At 34.2% G+C, this 12,191-nt stretch overlaps 1 long non-coding RNA gene and 1 pseudogene across 1 annotated transcript; both read left to right on the top strand.

Annotated features, from left to right (window-relative positions):
* The first annotated feature begins 429 nt into the window (after window positions 1-429).
* Window positions 430-8,480, top strand: LOC120607862 (uncharacterized). The gene is made up of 4 exons (XR_005654258.1): window positions 430-512; window positions 2,078-2,217; window positions 3,598-3,667; window positions 7,956-8,480. It is a non-coding gene; the product is annotated as an uncharacterized LOC120607862 (long non-coding RNA).
* LOC120607983 (uncharacterized) lies at window positions 5,622-5,743 on the top strand (annotated as a pseudogene).
* Window positions 8,481-12,191: the final 3,711 nt, after the last annotated feature.

Below are 12,191 nucleotides of genomic sequence, written 5' to 3'. Positions count from 1 at the left end.
TTGTTTACAACGTAAGATTAGGTTGAGAGAAATTACCGTGTCATTGCTGGAAACTGTGTTGTTTTTGTTTTATTAAAATATACAGAAGAAAGACACTTCATTCACCAAATTATGTATTGGGGCTTCATGTAACTGTAACCTTTTTAAAGCCATTTGAGTTTATTACCCTTGAAAGAGCAAAATCATTAAATTAAATATGATGGGCACTTAAAAGGAGCTTTGTGAAATAGCTATACAAGTGCTAAACTTGGGAGTAAGAAAATAGAAGTTTGCACGCAGAAGCTGTACACTGTAATGGCTAAGTTGCAATTTAAAGGTTTCTTCTTAATGCAAATGGCTTTTATAATATCATATACAAGGCATTTTCATGGAAAGGACATGGGCAGTAACACACTTCTTAGTGCAGAGTAAAACCTGGGGGCAGTTCACTAGCATACAAAGAATGAATCAGATATGGGGATCAGAAAGGTCTCAAGCCACACTGAGCAATGTCAGATATGATTCTAAAAACTGTAAGTAACCAAGGATCCATTTGATAATCAGAGAAGCTGAATATTCTAGACAGCAGTTTAAATTGAAAGGCAGTAGCAGAAAGAAGAATTCTTCTGGGAGAGAGGGTAGAAGGAACAGACTCAGGCACTGTGAATAAGGCTGAGAGAAACTAGGTCAAGTGCCGGGAGTTTACTTAGGGTCGAGTACTTAGGGAGAGGACATCAGTGGTTCTAACAAAGAGGATTTAATGATGAGACAACGAGTGAAAGAATATTAACAACTAGTATTTTAAAAATAAAATAAAGAATAATAAGAGTCCTAGAAAGGTGGCAGTTTTCCCTAGACCGAAGTAAACTAAAGTGGGAAAATGTGCAGAGCTGGCTAGCCAAGCATTAGGTAAACATGTTGAGATGCAGAAGTCATTATCTGACAGAGAAACTACTGGGAAAGGGAGAGAGGGAGAGAGAGAGAATGAGAGAGAGAGAGACAGACAGACAGACAGACAGACAGACATACTAAGAATCCAACATCCAGATTCCGGGTGACAGAAACTGATCTATCTTAGATAGCTATAGTAGTTTTCGGCTTCTTTCCATATGTCTTGACTACCCTTCAATTTTTTATTTTATTTTTATTTTATATTTTTAATTTTTAATTAAGTTTATTCGGATAACATTGGTTAATACAAATATATAATTTTCAGGTGTACATTATCATTTGAAATCTGTATATTCTGTTGTGTGTTTACCACCCAAAGTCCAATTTCCTTCAGTTATCAAATATGTGATCCCCTTTACCCACTTCACCCTCCCCTTAAATCCTATATTTGACTCCTTTTACCCTGTCTACCTCCCCCTTCATACCCCATCTCACTAGTAACCACTAGTCCATAGTCCTCCGGTAACCACTAGCCTATAGTCCATGTCCATGAGTCTCTGTTTGTCCTGTTCATTTGTTGCTTTTAGGTTTATATCTCATATATAAGTGATATCATATGATTTTCAACTTTTTCTGTCTGTTTTTTTTCGCTTAGCATGATTATCTCGAGGTCCATCCATGTTGTCGCAAATGGCAGTATTTCATCTCTTCTTATGGCTGAGTAATAGATAATTGACTGAAGAAGCTGTGGTACATATATACAGTGGAATATTCTTCAACATTTTAAACTCTGTACCTGTCATGTTCGTATTACTCTCCCATAAAAATTACTGTCTATAACTAAAACGAGGCTCCATATCATGACAATGCCCTGGCCTAGCTAACTTCCACTTTCCTACTTCTTCTGCAGGATGTCTTACACTATAGATTATTGTCTGTATTCCTAACAGAAGAAAGTGACTCTCTCTCTTGCTCATTTCTACATTCTCACATTTCCTTTTACAGCACTAGATACAGAGACAGTGTTCAAAAGTTGTTTATTGATGAGTAATTCAATAATTGCATGCCAATTCGCCTGTGGACAGGCTTAAGCAGACAAGAGCAATTGGACAGATGATTACTCCAAAAAGAAAATAATTAAATGTACTAATAAATTATGAGTTTCTAATGAAAAGAAATACTTCCATATGTATACTCTTGTCCACAGAATGATCCTCTTCTATTGAGGAAAATTCTTCCTTACCTCACCTAGTAATCCAGATCATGCAAATGGACACTGACAACCAACAGGCAACAGATGTTACAGCCAGATGGCCAGTAACTTGGAACTTGTTAACTTGTACTCAGGTGGTTATATTTCTTTAAAAGTGTTCTATAGTCAGTCTCCTCTTTTGATGAATGGGCAGTTAAATACTTTATGCTATTATTTTAATTAAGGGTGTACATTAATGAAAACTAAAGAGATAAATGAATACATTTCTGATGCTTTGGTATAATTAAAACAATTTAATCCAAGCCTTCAAACCTTAAATCTTATCACTGACCTTGCAAAACCAAATTTATTAAGAAATAGTAAATATTGATTAGTGAGTATCTCAACTAAATATTTTTATTTGATACATACTCTGGTACAGAAAATAGAGAAGAAGTTTAAATATAAAGTAGACATGTAAATTTGGGAATAAAAATTTCAAGGTTATTAGATAAAAAGGGAGGCTGCAGCGATATTAAGAATAACTGCTATAATATAAGCCCTCTGAGGTTACTTTCCTAAGGTATCTCTTACTTCCACTATGTGTCTTTTGCACTTTGAAGTACTGTTACAACAAACAAAACATTATCAGTAGAGAAGAAACAATAGCAGGCTACAAATTAGAGATAGTCTCTCATTTTGAAGAAACAGTAGGCTAAACCCAAGGTTAAAAAAGGCAACCCTGCTGACTACAGCTACTAACTTTTGTACCTTTTATTAAAATAACCATCACTCAAACATTGAGTGACATTGTGTAAGATCATCCACATTTTGAACGTGTGACGTAATGCCTCAAATAATGACACCTGGATACATTCTGTGATTGTATCAATCTATAAAGTGATCTATATGGAATTTTTTAAAAATCTGGTCTTCAAAGACATCATCTCATTATCACTTTACAGGAATACAAAGTCAAGGAAATACTTTCCAAAGAATATCAGATTTATTTTATTTTTAATTATTTGGCTGAAAGTCTCAGCTTTTCTCCTGCAAAATATAAGTAATAACGCAATGATATGGTAGAAGAGCAGTGGTTTTCAAATTGATTCCAGACGCAGTTCTGCAATTATGGACTAGATATTATTATGCCTATTTTATGAATGAGAAAAAAGAATTCCAAAGTCCTTTAAAAAAAAAAAATAGGTGTGAGTAGGGTAAAAATTAGATGGTCTTTTAATTTTGAGTCTTTCCAATTGTCTTAGCATTAATCAACAGTACATGACCCATGGCATAAAGACAAAGGATCCTACACTCTCTGGCATTCTCATCTAACAATTCAAATCAACTATTCTTGCCAAGAGCACAAAAAAAATCTCTTTATGATTAAACCAAATTGATCCATTTAGTCCTCATTTCACACAACCTGCACTTTCAATTCTTAGTAATTTTTTTAAAAGTGGTCTCTTGGTAAAGTTTTTCTGGCATCTCACATTCCTGGTTTTCTTTTTGTCCCCCTAACTGCTTCCTCTTAGGTATGTTGTTGGATGGCTATCAAGATGGGCTTCATTCAGAAGATAAAATTTGAGTAAAGTCATCAACAAGGTAAAGATGTTAGCTAAGCAGGTATCTATAGGGAGAAGTTTCCAAGAAGAAGCAACAATGGGTGCAAAGTCTCTAAGATAAGAGTAGATCTATATTTTCAAAGGATAGCAAACATATAAGAATTACTGGAGCTGTGTCAAGGAGGGGAAGAATTGTGGAAGATGAGGCAGAGGGCTCCTAGGGTTACCATGTTATGCATATCCCTGCTCCCTATGTGAGGTCTTTGACTTTACTCTGTGTGAAATAAGGAGCCACTGAAGAGCTTTGATCAGAGAAGTCTCACGACTGACTTACTTTAAAAATAAAAAAAAGATTCACTTTGGCTTTTTTTAAAGAGATTTTACAGGGGCAAATAAAAGAAGGGATTCCAGTTGGTATGTAGCAATGCAGCTGAGAGATGAAGATCTTTCTACCACAAATGTAGCAGTGGAGAGGGTGGAAAATAACAGAATTCTAGAAATATCTTAAGGATGGAACTAATAGGAATTGTTGATGCCTTAGATGTGAGGTATGAAAGCCAAAAACTATTTAAGAATGACTTCAGGGTTTCTGGTCTGGGCAACTGAGGCATTGAATTGACGTCAGCTGAGAGGAGGAAAGCTGTGACTGAAGAGTTTGAAGCAGCGGTGGGTTGTTGGGGTAAAAGACAGATCAAGAATTACATTTTGAATACTTTGAATTGCAAGTGGCTTTTAAATTTGCATGTGGAAATACTGAGGCAATTGAATATGTGTCGAGTTCAGAAGAGAATTTTGGATTGAAGATATTAACAGGGAATAAGTAGTATATGATGAGACCTGATGCCATGAGCCTCATTGAAGTAATCAGGGATGTGAACATTAATTGAGGAAAGGACAAGGAACAGATCTTTGAGCAACATCAGCATTAGGAGGTGAAAAAGAGAAAATGATCAATAAAGGAGATAAGAAAGAGTGGTCAATGGGATAGGAGAAAACCAAGAAATTTGGATTCCTAGAATCCAAATGAAGAAATATTGAAACAGAAGACACATTATGCTATGTCGAATGCTTCTGGTTGGTTCAGCCCAGCAAAATAAAAAAATGGGACTTGATCATTGAACTTGGCAACTTAGAAATTATTAGTTTCATTGGTGAGCATAGTTTTGGTAGCGTTTTATCATGAGAGTTTTATTAGATGGTTTAAGGTAGGAAGAGAGAAAAGGAATTGAAAAAAAGAATAGATAATTATTTTTTGTTAGTTCACCCAGCCTCCCAACCCTTCTCCCATCTGGCAACCATCAGTTTGTTCCTTATATCTATGAATTCATTTTTGGGTTTTTTGTTTGTTTGTGTGTTCTCTTATTTTATTCTTTAGATTCCACATACAAAGGAAATCATATGATATTTGTCTTTCTCTATCTGACTTATCTCATTTAGCATAATACTCTCTAAGTTCATTCATGTTGCTGCAAATAGTAGATTCTATTCTTTTTTATGGCTGAGTAATATTCCATTGAATATATGTAACCACCTCTTCTTTATCCAAGTCTATTGCTGAGTGCTTAGATTGCTCCCAAGAATAGATAACTCTTTTCAGTATTTTGCTGCAAAGGGGATTAGTGAAAAGTAGTAGTAGTTTAAAGAATTGGTGTTAGAATTTCACTGTTTGCAATGTGTGAGAGAACATGCTTAAAACAGTAGTGTCATATAAATTCCCAAGCTTCTTTCACCCCCATTATTTTGTCCTCATCTACCTCCTCACCACTAAACCCTGTTGTTTCTACCTCCTTAATATGCAAATCAAGTGATTTCTCTCAAATCCCTTAGTCACTATGATTTTTTTAGGATTACTGTAACACTATGAGTAAAATATAATCTCTCCTTACACCTTTCAGTTTTGCCTTCCTCCCATTCACTATCCAAACCACCTCTGAGTAAATTATTTTATTGCAATACAAATCTGATTACGTTATTCTCTTATTTAAAATACTTTAGTCTGTGGCCATGCTACCTTAAACAAGCCTGATCCCAGAGTCTGATCTTGGAAGCTAAGCTGGATCGGGCCTGGTTAGTACTTGGATGGGAGACCACCTAGGAAGACCAGGTGCTGTAGGCATAAAAAATAAAAAAATAAAAAAATAAGAGATTGTAAACTGACAAGGTCCTTGCAATCTGTGAGGTCAACCAAGGATTGCCTCATCTATAAATAAAATAAATAGGTAAATAAATAAATAAATAAATGAAATACTTTAAAGACTGTTTGTCATCTATAAGATAGGTACAAGATTTTATCTTTCTCTAAGGAAAATCAAACTACGTGACTCCTTGTTTAAAAACTTATGATGACCATTCATCATCTGTTTGAAAAAATTTAATCCCTTCAGTTCAGCGTGATGGGTCTTTTACAATCTGGCTCCTGTTTATTCTCAGTTCACCCTTTACTTAATCTTATAAGCAACTTGAGGGTAGAAATTTTTCTGCTTTGTTCAGGATAGTATCTTGAGAATGTCAATATCTGGTTTGTATCAATTAATTTAGAAATAGATAACTGGATATCTTGATGAGTGGACTCTATTTCCTTGCTTTTCACAATGCCTAACACATGATGAGTACCCAATGTGACTGACTTTATGAAATGGAAAGGACTCCTTCCCATATGCCCATGTTCTTGAGTTTTCTGTTTGAATACAAAAACAACAACGACTAAGGGCACTGATTTTTTTCTCTTTCAGTTTCCTTTCTTCTCTAATAACCTCACTGCCCCCTCCCTCCACCACATACCACCCCCACACACACCCACGCACATTGTGGGATTGTCTCTGTGCTCACTTTTATTGGATGCATGAGCCAAACTGGCCAATAGAAAATTATGTAAGCAATAAATGGAAATGAACTGTAGTGTGTTTTCCTCTTGAGCCCTTGGCTGTAAGTATGAATATGTGCTGCTTATGGACTTTCACACAAGGTCAAGTTTATTGACTCATGTCAGGAGTTAAGAAATCTGTACAATAAAAATCAGAACTGAGATTCACCTCAGTTTCATACTCTTTTACAGTTACTGTAGCACGAAACTTCATCATTGCCATAATTTTTAATCAACTTTATTTTACTGGATACAAAGTTTTATATGGTATGATATCACAAATGAATGTCACTATTAAGGAAAGAACAATTATGAAGGAAGAATTAGGTATTGCCATCACATTTAATGCCTAAGGAGTTAGAGGTCCACTGGTAAGGAAGGGGGCCTGAGGCTAAAATACTCTGTGTGTCTCACAGTCGATTTCTGTTTCCACAAACGATTCGGGCAGCTGGTCAGCTGAAGCGTGCACACTGTTTTAACCAACATGTAAAGTAGAAATGGTGGGATTTAAAAAAGCAGGCTGCCAATCTCTGCTTAATGAATACATACTATAACTTTCCAAAATATGTTTACATAGTCACAAAGAAATCTAAACCATGACTGGCTTTTTTTCCCTCACATAATATAATCCACTGTTAAGGGACAATTTACAAATATGAAAAACATTAATCTTCACATCCATGAAGCTCAACAGATCTCAAGTAAGATAAATCTTAAAATTCATATCTAGACAAATCAGTCGATGCTGAAAGCTAATGACAAAAAAATCTTAAAAACAAGAGAAAAACACCTCATCCATGAGGGAATACCAAAAAAATTAAGCATTGATTTCTCATCAAAAACAATAGAGGCCAGAAAGTGGTGGATGACATATTCAAGGTTCTTAAAGAGCTGTCAATCAAGAATGCTGTATGCAGAAGTAGGTGGCCCATATATTCATCACTTTGGGTGATTAATCTAAGTAACTTAATCTGAACATTCATGGTCCTGAAAACTTTCAGTGTTTTGTGCAGAGATGAAGAATAGAGGAAATTAACTTTGTTTTAAATTTGCTATAATTGAATATTATACACTTATACATACATTGTTATTTCTTTCTTATAAAAACTTTGTGATGTAGATTTTTTTAAATTAATTTTGAGTGCAATTTACCCAAAAACACATATGTAAGGTCTTCATGAAGCTTCTAAGATTCTAAATTCTATGCTCTTTTCAACATTCCTTCATGTAAGAAAAAGTAATGTAAAATTCCCATATAAAGTAAGTTCATCAGAATTCTAAGGTATAAAATAAATATAAAGTAAAATTTTGGAATGTGATAGTAACACTACTATATATAGCATTAAATATTTTAAGTATATAAAAACATGAATATTCACAAAATAAGAAAACTCACATACTACTTTAGAAACCAAGTTAGTTAAAATGTTCAGGTCGTATTCTCATTTCTTTTTGCAATATCTAGCCTCACCAGGATATCCTTTACAACAGAGAGAACTTTGAAGTTCACAAAATTTGATTCAATGTTGGCATATCAACCTGACTTCAAAGGGATCCGCACTGCTGAAGAATTTCACTGACTTCAAGAAAGAAAGGAGAATTTCAACTTCTCGTGAAATCTAACTTCAGAGTACCTGGTACCTTCAGCAAAATTAGTTACATCTTGGTGTCAAAAACAGGGATTTAAAAGTACAGCTCAATTCACACAGAAAATTTCAATTTCTTCTTCGGTGAGTATTTATTGTGATGGGACAATAGGAAAACTAAAAGTTAGAAGTTTATTTTCTTGGAGATAAAGTTTTGCTGAAACACATATTTAATTCTAGGTATGAAACAACATTGGCAAAAACTTTTCTTCCTGAAATTCATGTGTACAGCACTGGTTTAGCAATCTCATTTTTGCCTTCCCCATGAAGGCTTTTTCTAAAACTCCACTTATTTTTCATAAACAGAGTTTGGGGACTTGATTTCATTTATTTTAATGCTTAAATTTTCAGCCTAAAAATTATTTTGATTACTTTCAGAAGTTTCCTTCTGTGTGTCTTACACTTTTATTTTTCTCTTTCTTGTGGTCGTGGCCTTCTCTCCCACCCCACCACACCTTCCCCTACCCCACTCCAATATAGCAGTTCTAAAACTTATAGCTATAGAAGTGTTAACCTTAAACACCCACTTAAATTTTCCACCTAGTTTGCAGTGTTTCTTGTTATTTCCAGGGCTATGTATTTTAGTATGAAAACATTCACCTGTATGAATGAAAGGCTGCAATTTATTTTTATCTCCCAATTAGTCCTTTTCTCTGATTCTAGTTTAAAAAAGAAATTAATTCTTTTTGAGTCAAACTCTTTCCAAAACTCTTCCCATGCTATATCACGTATACACGAGATGAGCAGAAAATGATGACCTATTTTATAATTACTAAGGCCATTTTCTTGAGAAATAAATACTTTGCAATTAAAACAATACATATACCTTATTTTGTACATAATCATTTCAAATGCATTTTCCCTTTAACTCTCATAACAATCCTATTGAATTTCAGATTTTGCATAAATGAGGTATTTGAAAAAGTATTACTTTCTGAGAAGTTTGAGAGATTGATATCTGGTAATAGAAATTTTAATAACTAAATTTTATTCAGCTATTTTATAGGTGTGACAGTATGCTGACCTATGAGGAATGTGCTATTATTATCCCCATTTCATTAATGAGGACATTAAGATTTAGAGAGATTAAATCACTCACCCATCCTCATAGAGTCAGTCAATATTCAAATCCAGTTCCTCTCTCTCCAGAGCAAAAGCTTTTAACTACTACGTTTATTAGAATTTAGAACTGACAGTACCTTAGAAACCATTTAGTCTGAACCTCTTATCTTGCAGATAAAGAAATTCAGAAGAAAATAGTTTTCTGTACAAATCCACTAACCTTGTAGCGGAAACCCACCCGTCAAACCTCTGTACTCTGTGTTTACCACCTAGCAAAGGCTGCTCCCCACTGTCGCCCTCAGGAGAGGTCCATAGACTTCACCTCCTTTCAATTAGTGTCTCTCTCCATTGTAATTAAAAAAAAAAAAAAATTATGAGACGTCTTTTCTCTGTGTTTATTTGACTCACACTGAATTTTAAAGAAGAATTGTTATTATTGAAAACTACTATTTCTACTGCATTAGTTTCATTTTTCCTTATAAATGTACTATTTTTAATTTGAAAATTAATTTTATATGATTAACATTTCTTTCTACTTTATATTCTGGTGATTTTCTTCCATAATAAAACTTGCCACAATCATCATCATCATCATCTTCTTCCTCATCATCATCATCATCATCATCATCATCTCAGCAAATCTTAATCTAAGAACAAAATACCAAAAAGTTACATATTATATGATTTAATTTATGTAATATTTTGAAATGGCAAAAAATATAGCAATGGAAAATTGATCGATGGTTACTAGGGCTTAGAAGTTATGTAGGTGGGTATGATGATAAAAAGGCAATACAAAGCAATACAGAATCCTTTTCGTGATGCAACTATTCTGACTGTTGGTAGATATATGAACTTACACATTTAATAAAATTGTATAAAACCAAATACATATACACAATGACATTTTCAAGCTGGGTAGAATACGAAATATTGAGAAACAGTGAGTCAGCCTTAGAAAATATGGTCAATCAAGAAATAACGTAAGGAAAAGAAATGCTGTATGAAAAGCTTGACTTAGAGTAACAGATTTATTTAATGTACTGAATCCAGCTCCATTTTTAAAATACATTAAAACATCGAAAGAAAAACTACTTTGTGCAAAAATATTTCTAGAAGTATAAAAGACCAAATCGTGATATCCAGAGCTAGTAAATATAATAGATTGACGAGTACAAGCATAATGTTTCCATTATTTAGAGAAGGTAGTTAATGGAGACACCTCTATTGTGAAGGAGGTAGAAAAAGTGACAGATAAACAAGTTAATGCAGAAACCATTCATTAGGATGGGGATTATAGGAAAATAAACAGACTGATAAATAGGAAGATAATTATTATTTGGGCCATGTTAACTTAGAGGATCTCATAAGTAGAGGTGTCTACTAGGCAGGAAAAAAATTGGACTACAGCTCAAAGAAGTATAAGCTAGTGTTCGTGTTTAAATAACAACCACTAGAAACTCATATGAAAAAATTTTCCCATGTGTGTGCAGAGTGCTATTTAAAAAAAAAAGGGAGGGAGGCAAGAGCAGAATCTTAGAACAAAGGAACATTTAGAGTACAAAGGAGAAGAAAAGACTGGGAAGAAATAACCCGAGATACCGAAGGGGACCTAGTAGAAGTAGTGTGATGGAAACCAAGAAGGAAGGATTTTCAGAAAGGGAGTGATCAAAATTGTCAAACCTAAGAGAGGTCAAACATGACACACAATTAAAGAGAACTTCTTATAATAATTGATTGAGAAATTATTGTGGACTTTAGTTAAAACAGTTTCCATTTAATGATGGGGTCTGAGATGGGAATATGGGTATTAGGTAGACAGATAATTGTTTTCAGTCGAAGATGGAGTGGGAGGTGAGGAAGTGATGATAGTAAGTGGAAACTATATTTGAGACTTTCCTGTTAACAGTAGTTAAAAAGGCCCCACAGGATATAAGGAGGTAGATTTTAAACATAGAAGTGACTGAAGCGCTTAAATATATATTGTGGGGAAGTAGGTAATAAAGAAAGAATTTACAAATATAAGAGCAAGAGCAGGAAGTAGGGGGAGAGAGGAGATGAGAGAGAGAGAGAGAGAGAGAGAGAAGAGAAAATTAAAATGGAGCATAGTTCTATCCTTACATATATAAAAGTGAATATAATCCAATTTATATTTTTACATATGCTTATATTTCTGGCAATGAAATTAAAAAAGATATACTGACTGATTTTAATTTACTTTTTTCCATGATTTATATGACTTCAGAATTAAAATGTAGATCAAATAAAGTAATCCAAAATAATTACACAATTGATGAGATTAATGGGCTATGACTATAGCGCAGCATAATTTTTTTAGTTCAACACTTTTAAACCTTGTCATCAATGTGACAGCACATACTTGTTCTTTCCAAATAACATTTGATTAAGGCATTTTACAATTCCAATCACTGTTGCTGTGTGACATTCCATGGCCAGCAGTGTGTTATACTGTATTAATTCACACATAGATGCACTGATGGCACTTAGCCTTCGATGTGAATGGATAGTGTGCATTTCATGCTCTGTCATGTCTCATTGCATTAATAACCATGTGTGTGACGAGGTCCATCATCTATGGCTATTTCGCAAAATTTCCAAATGCACTTGTCACAAATGGAGTTGCCACGTACTTCATTAAGCAATCCTGTTTCCAAAAAGCGTCTGTCTCCAGGAGAAGGTTGGCATTTGAATTAATGTAAGTTGCTTTTATCTGTGTAAGGTTGAAAAGGCACATGTAGTTTTAGTAACTCTTGACTTATATCACATCTTTCTTTCAGAAGTCAAACAGCATTCTCATAAAACCTCTCATTTACCATTGTCACCTTTCTTTCTATTGGGCGCATATGATCAGCTCTGCCACTAGCTATTTGTCACCTTAGGGCTAGCACTTAACTTCTGCAAGCTTCCATTTCTCATCTGTAAAATAGAGCTAAATAGTAGGCTTATTATGAAGCTTCTGTTATAAACGACAA

Source organism: Pteropus medius, unplaced genomic scaffold (assembly GCF_902729225.1).
Source record: "Pteropus medius unplaced genomic scaffold, Ma_sr-lr_union100, whole genome shotgun sequence".
NCBI classification, from domain to species: domain Eukaryota; kingdom Metazoa; phylum Chordata; class Mammalia; order Chiroptera; family Pteropodidae; genus Pteropus; species Pteropus medius.
This window is presented reverse-complemented; position numbering and strand designations above follow the sequence as displayed.